The following is a 17,436-nucleotide window of genomic DNA, read 5'->3' as shown; positions in this document are numbered from 1 at the left end:
ACAATGGGTCGGCTGTAAATGTGTGCCCATTACGAACAGCAAAATATCTATGCCTTAATCCAGAAAAAGATTTTCATTCAACAACACAAAGCATTAGGGCCTATGACAACTCGAGAAGATCGGTGTGTGGAACTGTTAAGCTACCAGTCACCACAGGCCCAATTCAAAAGACAGTTGAATTCCACGTTGTGGACATTAAACCTACATTCAACCTTTTACTTGGACGTCCTTGGATACATGAGCTTGGTGCAATACCATCCTCACTTCATCAAATGATTAGGTTGAACTATCAAGGGCTTCCTATAACTATACATGCTTCTCCACTCAAAATAGCCATAAATGACCAATCACTTTTGGAAATAAACCATGATAATGATGAAGAGGACATGTGGGGATTTGCCGCCGAACCAATCTACACAATCGAAATGGAAGAGAGCCTTGAAGAATCATTCAAGCTTGATCCATGCTCCACCCGAATAGTAAACAACATCTTGTTTAAGAGTAGTTACTTTCCTGGGATGCATTTGGGAATAGGAATGAAGAAATCTCTTTTACTCCCTATCCCAAAGAAAAGTCTCTCCTTTGGATTGGGATACAAACCAACTAAGGAAGAACTAGAGTCTCACGATGCTAAAAACAAAGCACGTAGAGATAACAATAAAAAGGGGATAATCACTTTGCTCCCATCTTACCAACAAACCCTTAATGGACAATTCATTAGGGAGGGAGAAGATTACCCTTGCTATGACTTTCCAGAACCACTAGTTCTGGAAGGAATCAAGAAGCCTGGATTCGAAATATTTCACGATTGCTATTTCTTGTATGACGACCTTAAAATCGTTGAATCAAAACACCCAACTATAGGGTACTATGATGGGCAAGCATTCAACTTGCTATTTGGACTAGAGCAAAATCATGTCGCTACAATGACTAATCAAAATGTCATTCAAGATGAAGCTTTCGACCCAACCTCGTTGATCACCCCTTCTAATGAAACCTTTAAGCATGGATGGAAGAAGTCTTTCAAATGGACCAATCACAAAGGTGATAAGCTGGAAATCGTCACAGGCGAAGGGGAGATGTTTGAAGAATCGGACGACGAATCTAGTATAGACTCTAAGGAAGCTGAAAATTTAGGCCTTGTGGCCATTATTGAATCTTTATTTTCTAGTTCTAAGGTTAAAGGTCCCAAAAAGGATTCTTCTCTTGATGTACTCTCTTTTGAATTTAATAATATGAGCTCTATTTCCGAGTATATGCCTTCTCTTGAGTCTTTTGAATGTTATAACAATCAATCTAATGAAGATGATAATATTATTAAATTGATTGAACTAATGAATGAACGAGAACAAAAGAACCCTATAATTGAAGAAATCGAAACAGTCAATATAGGGAACGAATGAAAACAAAAGAGAAGTCAAAATTGGCTTATCTTTCCGAAAGAGCGATCGACCCTCATATCGACACTCAAAGAATTCGAAGACGTGTTCGCTTGGTCATACAAGGACATGCCTGGAATAGATAGGGAAATTGCGGAACATACCATTCCCTTGAACCCTACCTCTAAACCAGTAAAACAAAAACTTCGACGAATGAAACCTGATGTCGCTCTGAAAATAAAAGAAGAAGTACAAAAGCAATTAGACGCAGGTTTCATTCGCGTATGTAATTATCCAGAATGGGTAGCGAACATCGTCCCAGTCCCTAAAAAGGATGGACGAGTTCGCATGTGTTTCAACTTTAGGGACCTTAATAAGGCTAGCCCTAAAGACGATTTTCCTCTACCACATATTGATATATTGGTAGATAACACGGTTGAACATGCAATGTTATCCTTTATGGATGGATACGCAGGTTACAACAAAATTTTAATGGCAAAAGAAGACAAAGAAAAGACATGCTTTATCACCCCTTGGGGTACATATTGCTACACAGTCATGCCATTTGGTTTAAAAAATGCAGGAGCTACGTACCAAAGAACGGCTACGATTCTCTTGCATGATATGATGCATAAAGAAATAGAAGTGTATGTGGATGATATGATCGTAAAGTCCAAAGATAGAATGGGACATATAAAAGCTTTACACAATTTTTTCACTCCCATAAAAGAATACAAATGCGATTGAATCCACAAAATTGCGCCTTCGGAGTAACTTCCGGCAAGTTACTCGGATACGTAGTAAGCACACGTGGTATTGAGATCGATCCCTCCAAAATAAAGGCAATCGTTGATATGCCTCCCCCTCAAATAGAAAAAGAAATTAGGGGGTTCCTTGGCAAACTACAATACATTAGTCGGTTTATCAACAAATTGACCATGACTTGTGAGCTAATATTTAAAAAATTGAAAAAAGAAGAAAAACATGAATGAGACAATCAATGCCAAAAGGCCTTTGAGAAAATCAAAGATTATCTCAAAATTCCACCAATTTTAGCACCACCAGTACCCAAACTACCTCTTAGGCTATACATCACAGTTATAGACACGGCCACAGGCGCCATGTTAGCACAAGAGGTAGAAAAACTTGAGCGTGCAATATATTACATAAGTAAAAAATTCATTCAATATGAAACAAAATATAGCACCTTGGAAAAAACAAGTTTAGCATTAGTGTGGGCAACTAAAAAACTACGACATTATATGCTACCACACACTACTCATGTGATTTCTCAACAAAATCCGATAAAGTATTTGTTTGAACAACTACCTATACAAGGAAGAATATCCAAGTGGTTGGTAATGTTGGTCGAACTTGAGCTAAAATATATTCATGAAAAATTAATAAAAGGGAAAGTAATTTCCGACTTTCTGGCACAACATCCAATTCAACACAAGTCATGCAGAAACTACTCATCTTCCGGATGAAGAGATTCTCATGACACAAGATGACAAATGGGTAATGTACATCGATGGTGCGTCCAATCAAAAAGGATTTGGCGTAGGAGTGTTACTCATAAGTCAAGAGGGAGCACATACTCCAATCTCTGTCAAACTAGACTTTGAGGTTACTAATAATGCCGCGGAATGTGAAGCGTGCATTATTGGATTGGAAGCAGCAGCTAGCATAGGTGTGCAAAAATTAGAGGTATATGGAGATTCAAGTTTGATTATAAATCATATACTGAAAAAATGGAAAATAAAGAGCTCCATAATGATATTATACCAAGCACACCTAGAGCAACTCATCGAGCATTTTGAACATATTGATTTTAAATATCTCCCAAGGGATGATAATCAATTTGCCGATGCGCTAGAAAAATTAGCCTCAATGATCAACATTCCAGATCACTAAAATATGATGCCATTATGCGTTGATAGAAAAGAAGAACCAGCATATTGCAACGCAATAGAGGAAATAAATGACATTAAAGGAGACAATCCTTGGTATGATCATATCCTCCAATATATTACCCATGGCACATATCCTGAAAATACTTCATCGAAAGACCAACGAGCCTTGAGGACACTTGCAAACCAATACGGTCTATTAAATGGTCAATTATGCAAAAAAGGACCTAATGGTCAAAGTTTATTGTGTATAGACCAACCTGAAACCACACGCCTTATGGAGAATACTCACAAAGGTGTTTGTGAACCTCAAATGAATGGTAAAATGCTTGCAAAAATAATTTCACGACAAGGGTACTATTGGTCCACTATGGAACATGATTGTATACAATATGTTAAAAAATGTCCAGAGTGCCAAATGTTTGCTAATTTACAACACCTTCCACCATCCGAACTATACAATCTCACTTCCCCTTGGCCTTTTTCAACTTGGGGAATTGACATAATTGGTAAAATTTCTCCAACAGGAGCAGGAGGACACGAGTACGTATTAGTAGCCATCGATTACTTTACCAATGAGGCTGCTTCTTACGTGAATATCACTTCTAAACATGTCGCAAAGTTTCTCGAACGAAACATATTTTGTAGATATGGAGTTCCACATGAACTAATTAGTGATCAGGGATCTCAATTCAAAGTTGAAGTCGAGACCCTCTTAACTCGTTATAAAGTAAAACATCATCACTCATCTCCATATAGACCTCAAATGAATGGAGTGGTAGAATCGGAAAATAAAAACATAACAGTCATCATTAAGAAATGGCAGAAAATTATAAAGACTGGCCGAATAAACTACACTTCGCACTCTGGGGTTACAGAACGTCCATACGAACATCAATAGGAGTAACTCCATATTCCTTAGTTTTTGGAATGGACGCAGTTCAACCAGTCGAACTGGAAATACCATCCCTACGCATCGTACTCGAAAGTAAGCTACCGGAAGCTGAATGGGTAAGAGCGAGGTATGAAGAGATTTTATTCCTCGATGAACGACGATTAAGAGCTTTGCATCATGTACAAGTTTACCAACGACGCATTGCGCGTCATTTTAACAAAAGGGTACGACCCAGAAATATCAAAGAAGGTGACTTTGTACTAAAGGAAGTTAGGGGTCCACCAACCGATCTAAGAGGGAAATTCAAGCCTAATTGGATAGGTCCCTATCGCGTAATTGAAATCCTATCAGGAGGAGCCGTCAGATTAATGGATATTGGAGGTGATGAAATTCGCCAATTAATACACATTGATCGACTTAAAAAATATTACATATGAAATCCGGATATACTCGTTCATTTATTAAATAAATCATTTTAGCATTCAATTGAAAAGATTCTAATTGTTATGCACTTTACCGAATAACACGGTAAAATACATAACACTTGGGGGTAATTTAAAAATAATAGACCATTCTAAGTGTTCAGATTTTTTCGAACATCACGAAAAACTCTTCACACTTGGGGGGGGGGGGGGGGTAATAATGCAGAAAATAAAAAAAAAATTTAACACTCGTAGTACAGGTGTCGCACGCAACTAGAATGGTTGCGCGTGGATGCCACGCGCAACAAATCTAGTTGCGCGCGGCAAGCTCGCGCAACCTCTGATGTTGCGCGCGCCACCTGATGACAAACTGCGAACCCAGAATTTTTACGCTCGATTAAAGTTACGACTTTTACTTGCAATAAAAAGAAGGTGTTTCTCGAAAATAACATATACTCGGAAAATAAAAAATAAACTTTGATTGAAGCTTTGTCTAAACAAAGTTTGATAAGTCTTTTTTTTTCATTTAATTTCTACATAAGATATTAAAGGGAAAAAAAACAAAAAAAAAAACATATATATATAATAATTGCAAAGAACTACGCAAAGACCTGATTTCGTAATACGAACACGTAGACAATCTTTATGATTCGGTCATATCAAAATAAAAAATATAAAGCTCATTTTATTTCATTCAAAATTCCAAATAAGAGACATTATTGAACTAGATGATAAATAAAATTAAAAAAAAAAACATAGTAATGATTACACTTTATTCAAATTAAACTAATGATAAAATTGTGTAACACTCTAAGGTTTTACTATATCCTCGATTGTCACCGATGATGGAGGAGTAGTTTCCATCGCAGTATTTTCAGAAACCTTAGAGCTTTTCCCTACATTCTTCTTTTTCACCCAAACATTATTCTTCAATTTAGGGATTGGGGCCTTTGCAACCTGTTTTCCTTTTCCTTTAACAATTGGAGCCTTCTTACGAGTATTTGGTGAAGGTTCTTTAATTTTCACCCCTTGTTGCGCATGTTTAGGAGGAGCCTTTCTCTTTGGTTCCTTCGAACGAGCCTTAGGAGATGAGAAGTCCAATTTTCTTCTCACTCCTTTGTTTTGACTGCTAGGAGGAGTAGTGGTGGCCGAATGCATCAAAGGCTTAGGTGGATTGCGAGCCGTGGCCGCTTGATGTTGTGATCGAGCCTTGTTCAATTCGCCCTTATCCGCCGCATTCATCCAAGCCTTGTAAAAGGAAGATAATACAATACTCGCAGTAGGATTTTGTACTACCCATCTAGGGAGACTTGACCAATATTCCATCCAACGAGAAATTCGTTCGGGTTTAAAGATCACATCTTTAGGGGCATCACAATCTTGCGGGGGAATAATTTTTTTAATCCCGTACTGTCTCATCACCCTGCAAGGAAAGGTAAAGGTAGTACTAGATAGGCCTAGAAGCCTAATATAAGGGCAATTAAAACTATTACCAACTATACTACTTATGTTCCACCAAGGAATCACAAAGCGTATGTTAGGAACCCCGTGACAGAAAAACGACGTCTATTCTTCTTCATTCTTGTGCTTGTAGAGAATTCGACGTCCAGGGAATGTCCTTACTCTATTAGCCTCAAGGTTTTGTGGCTGATCAACAATTCGCAAACGCTCCATGAGCCAAATCTGAAAAAAAAGAGAGAACAATTAATTGCGATTTTTCACTGGCGCGCGCATTAAAATCAGTTGCGCGCGCCATCCGCGCGCATTTCAGAAGATTACGCTGGTCAAGCCAGCGCAACTTCAGAGCTTGCGCTGCTATACGATGAAAAAAAATTAAAAATAAAAAAATAAAAAAAATAAAAAAAAACGTACGTGTAATAGGAGTGGACTTCCCGCGAAACCGTTTTCGTTAGGGTCTCCTCTAAGGCGATTCAAGCATAGAATGGTTTCTGCCAAAGCCAACGGAGCGGGTGAATGACATCCCTCTATTTGCTCTACTATGGACACCATGGAATAATCTCCATACTCTTTACCTGTCCTAAGTAAACAATTAGCAACAAGACAATAACATAAAACATGAATTTTAAAGCGTTGTTTAGTCATATTATCACTAGGGGCGACGAAGTGTTCAATAAATTGGATCAAATTCACGCCTTCTTCAGTTCCAATGTTAGTCATATCAATTGTCAGATAAACCAAAAAATCTTTGGAATATAGGTTTGGGATCCGACAAGGTAGGCACATAGGTCACAGGGAGAGTATTTGCATGGAAGCCTAGCAAGGCCTCAAACTCACCAGGTAGTGGGACAATTTCGTCCCCTTTAAACAAGAAAAGATGGTGGTTGGAGTCCCAATGATTGACGGCGGCATGAAGAAAATCAAAATTAATCACGAGTTGCATGTAATTCAATAGAGGGTCTAGGTGGTAAATTTTGAAAGCTAGTTTGTCCTTGGTTGAGAGGGAAGTGACCCATTGCTTCAAACGTTGTTCAAAGGTTTTCACCATTGTTCAAATTCAAAAAAAAAAAAAAGAAAAAAAAAAGAAGAGAGAATTTAGAGAGATTAATTCTTTTTAGTTTCTTATGATATCACTAAGCGAATGAATGCGAGATGATCAAAAGCCTACACAAAAACTACGTTTAAATAGACCCAAGAAGGGAAAAATTTCGGCAATTTTCGCTCAAAGGAAAGCTCACCAGCAGGTGGCGCGCGCAACTCATGTGTTGCGCGCGCCATCCGCGTGCAACCAATTTACATGCGCGCGACAACAGTGCGCAACTCATCCAGTTGTGTGCGTCTGGTCTGTCGCGGCATGAAAATTAGATTTATTTCCGTATTTTGGACTACATAATGACGAAATCTTAAGACTAATTATACACTTGCCTTTTGCTAACTCTTGTGTCTCTTTTTTTTCTCTTTATTATTTGTTTCTTTCTTATTTTCCTTTTTTATTTTATTTTTATTTTTATTTTTTCTCTTCTTTCCCTTTTTTTTCTTTCCTCTTCGCTTTCTTTTTTTTTTTTGTCTCTTTTTGTTATTTTTCGAGGGGGGTAAGTCGGGAACCCTTCCCTCCCTCGGAAAATTTTTTTTTATAAAAAAAGAAAAAAAAATGTACCCATGGAAACAAAAGAAAATAATAATGACATATATATATACAAAAAAATGTGTCATATGTACAACAAAAATAATAAAAATGTACATCGGTTTCCTAATCAAAAAAATGTGTGTACAAAGGAGGTTAGGATGCTCAGCGACTCCCAGACGGCTGCTGCACATCCTGCAAAATCCAAACGAAGATTAATACATAAAATGTGTGATAACTTCGTTAAAAGAAAAAAAATATAAATAAAAACTTATCGCGACCATCTGATGATCACGACATGACAAAGTGAAGAGAGCTCTCCGATAAGCAGCTCGGAAAGCGCGCAAAGTCCTCACCATGCCGTTCACGGTCTCTCGTGGAACCTGTTCCAAAATACAAGGGCAGTTAGCAAACAAATGTATATGAAAAAAAATATATATAAATACATATGAATAAGGAACACACCGACTCAACCATCTCAGGAACAAACGGTATCCCCTCCTCATCCTCCGCTGCTGGAAGGATCTCACGAATTACCGACCCGGCAGCATCGGTATACGTGATCTCCGCCGTAGGAGGCACCCAACCACCTAGCTCGACCCGCTAAAAATACAATAAAAGGGTTAAGGTTCCGAAAAAATAAATATAAATAACAAGAGAGAGAGAGTTAAAGTACTAACCGGAACAAAAGCTGGGAAAGAAGTCAGCCTGGATGCAATGAAAGTCGGATAAGATGCATCCGGCAGCACCAGCTGCTCCGCTGGATAACCTAGGATTGCATGAGCTCGATCCTTAGTAGACAGCAAATCCGGACGTAACATCCGGATTGGAGGATCCACAGGAACCCTGGGCTCCTCGAATGCAGACTGCCAAAGAACACGCTCGCTTAAAAACCAAGCGTCTGTGCTCTGGAAGGCTGGAAGCCCCTAATAAAGGGCTCGAAAACGGCAACGAATCATGCCAGATCGGACAGCCTCAGGGACTCCGACGATCAAACTCCAAGGACGGAGGTCGATCTATAAACGCAGCCACATGAAAAATCATCAGAAAATAAACAAAAAAATCAAAAGACGCACATGTGGTCGAAATACTCACCGACGCACGAGTCGCCGAAAGGATCCTCTGGCGAAAGTCGCTAGCTGAAGTGGCTCGTCTTTTCTTAATCATTACCAGTCGATGGCCGATAGGAAAACGAGCAGCCCCAAGCATCCTGGGGGCTAAGAAAGGCAGGTACGAGTATCCCCAAGCCTAAAAGAAAACCGAAAAATGATAAGCTTAAAGGGGAAAAGCAAAAATAATGATTGAAAGAAACTTAAAGTACGTACCTCAAGGATACGACCGTGCCACATAAGGGAGATCCGAGGCACCTCAGTAGCTGCCGCGGAATCCATCACCTGGGTCGCCTTGCCCATAGCTGTAAGCATACGGGCATACGACACCTCCACCTAACTCAGGTTACCTACCTGCCCCAAATCACTGAGGCAAATAAGTAACCCGATAGCAAAAAGTTCTCCCCGATCACTCAAGATAGTGACGGGAAGAACGTGAGCAATGTATATCCGAGCCAGCTGCTCAGGTGTACACTGCTGATCAAGCTCGTCGGCCGACAACTCATCGGCAAGAACCGAGTATGGACAAGATACGCGTACACGTGAAGGGCCGCCGCGAGACGGTCCCCCACAAGGTCACGCAGTCTCTCGTCTAACCCCTTAACGATATCTATGGCTACGGGCTCGCCTCTATAGACACCCAAATGTGTCTCCCCAAAACCAAACCCAGTGATGAATATCTTTTGCGTCGAATGATTATCGAATAAGGTGAAAGTGTGAAAGGTCAAGTGTTGAGGATGTTTTTATTAAAATATCTCTTCTTTCTGTTTTCGAAAACAACTCTATTTTATGAAAACAGACAATCCAGTTTAGTTTGGTCCACGACAAGGGTCCAATAATAGTGTAGTTGGAATGGGCTTGCAAAGAGATTTCCAACGATATATTATAAGCCCAATTCCGATGAATAATGAGGAAGTTATGGCCAAAATACTAAACTGGGCCCGATTTGATCTTTACATGTGGCCCAATGATCTAGGGAAGGGCCCAATGTTAATTATTATTCCTAAAGTTATTGGAATTGATTATAGTATTCTAGAATTCTCTAGAAGGTTCTTTTTAGTCCTAATAAGATTAGAATTAATAATTATATTTTGCTAAAGTTTATTTGGAATAAAATATTATTTTATGAAAGATACGATTTCAGTTTCATACGGACTTTACAAATCGATTTTGATTCATATGTGGACTCCGTGTTGAAAGCGCGTAGAAATCTAGGCTGTCGCCACGCGACAGACCTTGTCGCTATGCAACAGACCCTGTCGCCTGGCCACAAGGTCGGTTTTGCAGCGACAGCGTGGAGTTTTATTCCTTATCAAATTCTACCTATTTCCGGACTGTTTTCTTATAAATAGGGTCCTGAACCTCCGTTTTTAATCATCAATCATCTACAGTTAACAATCATCTTTCACTCTCTAAAGCTAGAAGTTTTCTTTCTCTCTCTCTTTCTAAGCCTAACCTTTTCACAAACACAACTCCTCATACATTAGCACTAGACACACCTAGCCAAGTTCGAAGTTGCCTTCGCCCTAGAGGTGAAAGGTTATAATTTCTGAGGGTTTGGTCCCAAATCTCTATTTCAATTATTTAATTTAATTGTTTGATTTTATATTTTCCTTGAAGTTACTAACGCGTGTATTTTGTTATTAGAAAAAGGTACGAGGCATCAAAGTATGTAATCTTATTGCTCTATTCTTGTGGAAAGCATGTTTAAATTTGTTTAATTCCTAGTATCATATTAGGATGTCTTTATTTCTTTTTGGTATCATGTTTAGGGTGCTTCCTATGCTTTCTAATATCATATTAATATCATGTTAGTATCACGTTAGGGCTAAAGCGCACATGAATACGAGAAGAATAAAGTAGAGGCATATTATTAGGGCAGGTTCAATCTCTTTTAGGTTGGATTTGTACCTTCATCCCCGAACCCTATTTGGTTCAAGACCTTTTGGAGTTGACAATCTCCTGGATCGTTAAGGGGTGTAATCTTCACCTTGTGAACGGTTTACAAGTTCCTAAAACTTGTTGGCGACTCTTTTGCTCTAGCTTCCTTCCCTTTGGACGCCACCATACTTAAGTGTATGATCACAGTGGGGTTTAAGTTTGGGATAATGCTTGAAATATTCCCTACAGTTTTTGGCGACTCCGCTTGGGAGGATTTCTATTTTAATTCCTGAAATTTATTTCGGCAATGATTTAGAATGAGTGGATGAGACTCGAAAAGTTCTAGGTATTTCATGTGCGTAATTTTGATTAGCATTATTGTCATATGCATAAAAAAGGTCCTCATTGGATAGACCATCCGAAATGAGTCAAAAACATAGGATTTTTTCACGTAGGAAATTTGAGAAATATCTTTCACAACTAGAATTGAAATAACACTGCGAAATCTGGAAAATTCTAAGAACGTAGATACCTGCTGAGGCATGTAGGAACTAGCGCTAAGAAAACAGGATTGTCGCCTGTAAAGTGTTTCTGTCGCCTGGCGACAGGGGCACTTTTGCGGCGACAGTCCCTGTAGTCTGGCGCCATGTTCTTCCAATGCCGAGCCAGAACTCTGCCTTCTTGTTTTGACCATTTCTAGCACTGTTGGCTCGATTCTACTTCCTGATTGAGTTTTTCTCACTTTTCTGAAACCCATATGTGTTCTACATATGGACATAACCCTCTGGGGGTTCACGCTCCATCTACCCAATCAAACGCTCCTGGAAACGACGGGTACATCCGAGTTTGTGAATTTACCAAACCATGGAAGCGAGTTTTTAACTTGCGGGGTCCCATCCACTCGCGCCAACCCTTCCAAAGGCAAGGCTTCCGCGCAGTGCATCCGGACTCATAACCATGGACCCTCTTTGACTAACCCATATCCCGAACATTAGAGAACTAGAGCCATGGTTTGGTTGCAAACTCATTGCATCATGTTCTGACTACTTGACTATTTGTGCATTCTTTGCTTGTGCATACTTTATATGTGCTAACCGTTTGTTTGACTTGTGTTTAAGTCTAATAAACCAATTAAAGACTAAAAAGGACTTTGTCTAATTAATAAATTAATTAATTTGACTAATTAAATAATTTATCTGACTTAGTACGACTTTAGCCATGTCCCCTTAGAGTACAATCACTGGAAACAGTCCCAGATTAATGTTCCAGAAATGGCGCAGGAGTTTGGGCTGTGGCGCAGCAGCAAACTGTTTGTCTCCTGGCGACAGGTTTGTCGTCCGGCGACAAGCTTTAAATTGTGGCGACAGTTCTGTTGTTCCGGCGACAGTCCAGATTTTTACTCGAGTCATCACGACGAGTCTATTTAACAGTCTGCTAATCAGTTTAATCAATTTGTTAAGTCCTTAATTGAGTCTAGGCACCTAGGCCCATGGTCATACACAAGAGTCAAAACATGTCACTTGGACTCACTTATAAAACACACACTTAACATGTATGTCACACCTTGATCATGTCTAGAGACTCTTGAATGCGTGTTTTCCGTCATTTTTTTAGGGGGGGTAAGTCGGATATTAATCCTCCAATTAAACCACTTGTTTGAACCCATTCCCAAAAATATTCACCCTATTTTTGTTTTTTTTAACCATAAAGTCAAAATCAATTTGAGTCAAGTCATTAAAACAAATATGGTTTAATCTACAACGCGCGGTTAAGAAAGGAAGGGCGTTTAATCAAGGACAACACTTTTGTTCAAGTCTCACTTTTTGATAAGCCAATCAATCGAAGAAGGAAAGCTAAGAAGACAATGGCAAGTCAGGAAGAAGTCAACGAACTCAGGGGACAGGTAGGTAACATGGCTGAAATGTTGAAGAGTCTGACTCTTCAAATCAATGACCCTGGAAGACAACAATAGATGGAGCTCATCTAGGAAAGTTTGAGCAGATTATCTAATGACTATAGATTGCAAGGCATCAGCTCACAAGGGGTCTTGATGGACAAGGATCTTCTTCCGCAGAAGTTCAATGCCAACGACATCCCGAAATTCAAAGCAATGGATAACCCTTATTTTCATTTAAGAGCTTTTGAAACTGTAATGAATATTAAGGGAATAAACAAAAAAGCTTTTCATTCTGTATTTTCTCTATCTTTAGAAACCGTTTGTCAGCAATGGTATTTCTCCCTCGATCAGGAGAAAACCTCCAGTTGGGAGTCAATTGTAAACGCTTTCATCGATAGATATAAATGCAATATTCAAGTTGAAACTGATCATAGGGAACTTGAAATACTCAAGCAGGAAGAGAATGAAGGCTTTACATCCTTATTTAATAAATGGAGGGAAACTTCTGCAAAGATGGTTGAGGTGCCTAGTGAGAAAGAATCTGTGAGGATGTTTATCAAGAACCTCTAAGAAAAGTATTCCAAGCATCTCAAATACCAAAATAACTTGCACACCTTTAAGGCCGTCTATGACATTGGTATCAATATTGAAGACGACCTAGCTAAACAGAAAGCTGCTAACAGTACCTCTAGTAGTGGCTGGAAAGGCAAAAAGAACGACAATCCTTCTTCTTCCAAAACCACCCATTCAAATAATATTAGCACCTTTAATTTGAGTGAAGTCCTCACCATGAATAATCAAGGACAAAAGAAACCACTTAGGAGGAACTTTACTCCTATTGGTATGAGTTATGACACCGCATTCGATTTCTTACATGCAAAAGGTTTTATAACTCCCATAGGACCGTTTGGGGACCCACCTGTCGAGAAGAGGATGGCTAGCTGGAACCCCAATGCACATTGCAAATATCATCGGGGTAGGGGCCATCTCACAGAAAATTGTTGGAAGCTAAAGGAAGCAATCCAGGATTTAATTGATAACAACAAACTTCCCTTGCCCCCTGCAAGCAAGAAGCCAAGTATCAATAGCGCACCACTGTCAGATTCCTTGGCTATTTTCGATGAGGAAAATTAGGTTGACCCCTCAAACCTCATCAAACCGGTCAAAGCTATTGAAGAAGAGGAGGAAATCTTCGAAGATGCCGAGGATCATTTTCCTTGTGGATAAGAACCTGCGACAAAATAAGAAGTGTGTATCCTTATTCAGGTTGTGTTGGAAGCAAGAGAATTATTACGCGAGGCCATGGAAGTGGTAAAAGAACGAAATGAACTACTCAAAAGTAGACCTTTTCCTAAAGGAAAGAAATCATTCTCCCTCCAAGTAATTGACACACCCAAAAGGAGCAATAGGCCATACACTCCAATTGGAACTTCTTATGCAAACATGTTCAAAATGCTCTCCGAGAATGGTAAAATTCAACCTCTCGAACCGAGACCATTTGAATCACTAAAAAGGACAGATAGGTACTACTGTCCATATCATCAATCGGGAGGACATACTATAGAAAATTGTTTCAAGTTCAAAGACTTGGTCCAAATATTGATTGATAACAAGAAGCTAGTTCAAATCCCACAAGAACGAGATGCTACCATTAATGGGGTTTGGGATAGTGATGATGAGGATGTCTACCTTAAGGACGTCGAAGAAACTCCACTCTCGACAATATACCCAGTAGGTGACATTTGGAATGAAGAGGATTCACCAATAGATGTCCTCACGAGATCCGGGAGAATGCAACCTCCCATTACTACACAACCTATTCCCACTACTCAACAAGTTCCCATACCAATCATAGAAGACAACGATGTTGTCAAACAATTAAAAAAGACTAAAGTCGAAATGAACGTATGGAAACTTCTAGCTACATCCCGAGAACATAGAATCGCGGTCATGGATACCTTAGCTAAAGTAGGGATAGAATCGGACACTACTCTTGAGGGGTTGGCTAATTTCCTCACAAGTGACCTCCCAAGTCCTACTAATTTGATCACTTTTTCCGACAAAGATCTACCACCAGAAGGTGACAAACACAACAAAGCTCTCAACCTCACAGTAATTTGCAAGAGAATGAACGTCCCCATGACTCTTGTAGATAATGGATCGGCAATTAACGTTTGCCCACTTAGAACTGCAAGGATGTTAGGGATAAGGGATGAAGATTTATCTCCATAAACACAAGGGATAAGAGCTTACGATAACTCACGTCGCCAAGCATTGGGCACAATTACCATGAACATAACGACGGGAGTAATTGAGCATGCCACCACATTCCAAGTGGTAGTTATTAAGGCTTCGTTCAACTTACTGTTGGGACGCCCTTGGCTTTATGACCTCAAGGCCATCCCTTCATCTCTTCACCAACAAGTGAAAGCCATAGTTGGAGGAGTACCAATTACAATCGATGCTTCACCGATGAGGATCAAAACAGTAGAAAACCCACTAATCAATGTGGAGCACGATGAGAATGACGAAGATCTGTGGGGCTTTAATAAAGAGGTCTCTTTGATCGAGGAAGATGAAAGGACCCCTCTTCACTACGACCTCCACTCAAACATGATAACCAATGCTATCCTGAGAAAACAAGGACACTTCCCTGGAATGACCCTAGGAAACGAGAAAGGGATAGCAAAACAGATGGGACTACCTGGCCTCCCTAAATTAGATACTTTCGGACTTGGTTTCGAACTGACTCTCGAAGATCTAAAGCGAGCCCAAGAAAAATCAAAAGCACGTAGAAATGCTCGCGCACAAAAGAAAGCAATCCCCATGGATCAATACCCTCTTACCTTAAATGGACAGTTCATAAGAGAGGGAGAAAATTATCCATGTTACGAATTTCCAGAACCATTCGTTGTAAACGGCATAAGACAACCTGGGTTCGAAATAGTTCTGGATTGTTGCTTTATAGATGAGATTCCAACTCCCATGCATAAAGAAAAAGCACCCCCATGCTTTGACTTTAATGTCATGGGACTTCTCTTTGGGCAAGAAAAGAATGAGCCAAGATACATAGAGGATAACTCTTCACTCATTCAAACAGTCCTACAAAGCGAGGACTTTAATCCCTCCAAGCTCATCACTCCGGCAGAGGATTTAGTGCGAGGATGGCGCAAGACAGTGAAAGTGACTACCGCAAACGGAAAGAAGATCTCAATAACTGCAGGACAAGGGCCAATGCTCGAAGAATTGTCTGAGTCTGAGTCTTCCCCTATCGAGTCCTCAAGTCTCTAGTTGTAGCACCTCCCTCTAATTCTTCTATTTTATCATCTACTCCTAGGATAGTTAGTAATCAAGTCCCAACGGACATTTCTTTATTCGATGTAATGATTTCTGAGTTTAATAATATGTCTTCTTCCCCTTATTCCTCGTGTTTCTCTTTAGCTCCAGATGACGAGTATTACATAACTAACGATGAAAATGACAAAGAAATCATTAAAGCAATGGAAACACTTGAAAATAAAACACCAATAATTGAGGACACTGAAACGGTTGATATCTCAAAAGATCCAACCATCAAAAGAGAAGTTAAAATCGGACTCACGTTAAAAAAAGATGAAAGAACCAATTTAATTAACCTACTTAAAGAATTCATCGATGTATTCGCATGGTCATATAAAGATATGCCAGACATTAATAGAGAAATAGCTCAACACACTATACCACTAATCCCAGGAATGAAACCTGTAAAACAAAAGTTGCGTCGAATGAAACCCGACGTAGCTCTTAAAATAAAAGAAGAAGTACAAAAGCAAATAACTGCAGGTTTTATCACGGTATCCAAATACCCCGAATGGGTAGCAAATGTAGTCCCAGTTCCAAAAAAGGATGGTAGGGTTCGAATGTGTGTCGACTATCGAGATCTAAATAAGGCAAGTCCAAAGGACGACTTCCCTTTACCACACATCGATATTTTGGTAGATAATACAGCGAATCACGCACTTCTCTCATTTATGGATGGATACGCAGGGTACAACCAGATCCTCATGACCGAGGAAGACATGGAGAAAACAACATTTATAACACCTTGGGGTACTTACTGTTACACGGTAATGCCATTCGGGTTGAAAAACGCGGGTGCCACTTACCAACGAGCAGCAATTGCCCTACTCCATGACATGATGCACAAAGAAGTTGAAGTATACGTGGACGACATGATTGTGAAATCTAGAGATCATCTAGGACATCAAGAGGCCTTAAGAAAATTCTTCGAGAGGCTAAGAAAATACAACATGAGGTTTAATCCATCCAAGTGTACTTTTGGAGTAACCTCAGGCAAACTCTTGGGATACGTCATAAGCTCTAGAGGAATAGAGATAGACCCAACCAAGATCAAAGCAATCATATCAATGCCACCGCCCAAAACCAAGAAGCAAATTCGAGGATTTATTAGCCGGTTGCAATACATAAGTAGGTTCATTTCTAAGCTAACAACAATATGCGAACCAATATTCAAGAAGCTTAAGAAAAATGCGCCAGTAATATGGGACGACGAGTGTCAAAAAGCCTTTGAGAAGATCAAAGCCTATCTCGCCAATCCTCCCGTATTAGCCCCAGCGCTTCTAGGAATTCCTCTAAGGCTGTACTTAACAGTCACCAAAGAAACAATGGGAGCTATGCTCGCACAAGAAGTAGAAGGAAAAGAAAACGTCATCTACTACCTAAGCAAAAAGATGCTCGAATATGAAGCACGCTATACACCACTCGAGAAATTGTGCCTCGCATTGGTGTGGGCCACAACCAAGTTAAGACATTACATGCTTGTTCACACAGTCTTTGTAGTGTCACGAATGGATCCTCTCAG

The sequence above is a fragment of the Chenopodium album genome, chromosome 14, assembly GCF_948465745.1.
Source record: "Chenopodium album chromosome 14, dcCheAlbu1.1, whole genome shotgun sequence".
Classification (NCBI taxonomy): domain Eukaryota; kingdom Viridiplantae; phylum Streptophyta; class Magnoliopsida; order Caryophyllales; family Amaranthaceae; genus Chenopodium; species Chenopodium album.
This window is presented reverse-complemented; position numbering follows the sequence as displayed.